At 40.5% G+C, this 1,501-nt stretch overlaps 1 pseudogene; it reads left to right on the top strand.

The window, feature by feature from the left end:
- Nucleotides 1-31: 31 nt before the first annotated feature.
- LOC105556819 lies at nt 32-1,458 on the top strand (annotated as a pseudogene).
- Nucleotides 1,459-1,501: the final 43 nt, after the last annotated feature.

The raw sequence follows: 1,501 nt of genomic DNA, 5'->3' as shown, positions 1-1,501 counted from the left end.
GGTGACGTATGTTTTGTACGTGACATAATAATTATCTCAGTCCGAGAACCGTGTAGTGCAATCGATCGATCCTTTTGGGATTCTCTCGATTGCCGGGTAAGTGTGGACAGTATTTCTTTTCGCAACACGTTTTGCGCGATAGTCCTTTACGAACAATTTACCATACAGCAAGGCTTATTAACCTCTCCCCTCATCTACCATTTCTCACAATCGTTCGAAAACTTTTTACGTTAAACCAAAGAAATTTGTGTACCAATTTCCCCGAAATTGAACATAAAGATGTAGATATCCTTTTGACTTTATTGATTTTAGAAACTGGCACAATTTGTTTAATACGTCGTTATAGCTTGATAGAATCTTTTCCTCGTCAAACAATGATAGCGGAAGAGCAATAAAGTTTATTGTAATTATTACCCTTCTTTCCGTTGCAGAAGAGACTTTTATAGCATCTTAGGTTTATCGCACAGTGCTAGTACACACGCAATTAAGAAGGCTGACAGACGATTAGCGAAGGAACTGCATCCTGATAAAAATAAAGATGATCCGGATGCCTCTCAGAAGTTTCAAGACTTGGGAGCGGCGTACAAAGTACTGTCAGATCCTGAGAAGAGAGAAATGTATGACAGGTGTGGGGAGGAATGCTTAAAGAAGGATGGCATGATGAATAGTAATATATGGATCCGTTTGCGAATTTCTTCGGCGACATTAATTTCCATTTCGGCGGGGAGTCGCAGCAACAGCAAACTCCCAGAGGTTCGAACGTTGTGATGGACCTGTATGTTACTTTAGAAGAATTGTATAGCGGAAATTTTATCGAGGTAAGTTTTCTCTCACCGCAAGTAAGTACAACTACTTGCTGTAAACTCGGTGACTTCGTTGAGTTCATTTTGGTGCTGATTATTTCAGATTACGAGAAATAAGCCAGTTGTAAAGACCGCGAAGGGGACGAGGAAGTGTAACTGTAGGCAAGAATTAGTTACTCGCAATTTAGGAAACGGTAGATTCCAAATGATGCAACAGTCGGTGTGTTCGGAATGTCCAAATGTCAAGTTGGTCAATGAGGAACGTACACTGGAGGTAGAGGTTGAGCCAGGAATGGTAGATAATCAAGAAAAGAATCCTGATCTTCCTGAAGCACACAGGTATGTTCAAGCTTTTGCAAGTACATTCTGATATATCTGTTCGACTTATTGTCGTAACGATTCTCAGATGAATATAGTGGATGCGACAGGCAATCGCTGGGTAACTGCCTTCGGTGAAGAAGCTGAGAAGATATTAGGCATATCGGCGCAACACTTGGGGGAATTGAAAGAGAGCGATAACGATGCCTATTTGCATAAATTCGGCGAGGCAACTTTCAAAAGATTTACTTTCAACTTGAGGGCGAAATCAGAAGTTTTCCAGGTAACCGATACAGTGCGCATTTCATCATACTAATAAGATTCCTCCTCCTTCCACCTTTCTAATTTTCACAGCAATCTTATTTTTTTTACCATTATAG

Source organism: Vollenhovia emeryi, unplaced genomic scaffold (assembly GCF_000949405.1).
Source record: "Vollenhovia emeryi isolate VEMERY1.0 unplaced genomic scaffold, V.emery_V1.0 DF948381.1, whole genome shotgun sequence".
Lineage (NCBI taxonomy): Eukaryota > Metazoa > Arthropoda > Insecta > Hymenoptera > Formicidae > Vollenhovia > Vollenhovia emeryi.
This window is presented reverse-complemented; position numbering and strand designations above follow the sequence as displayed.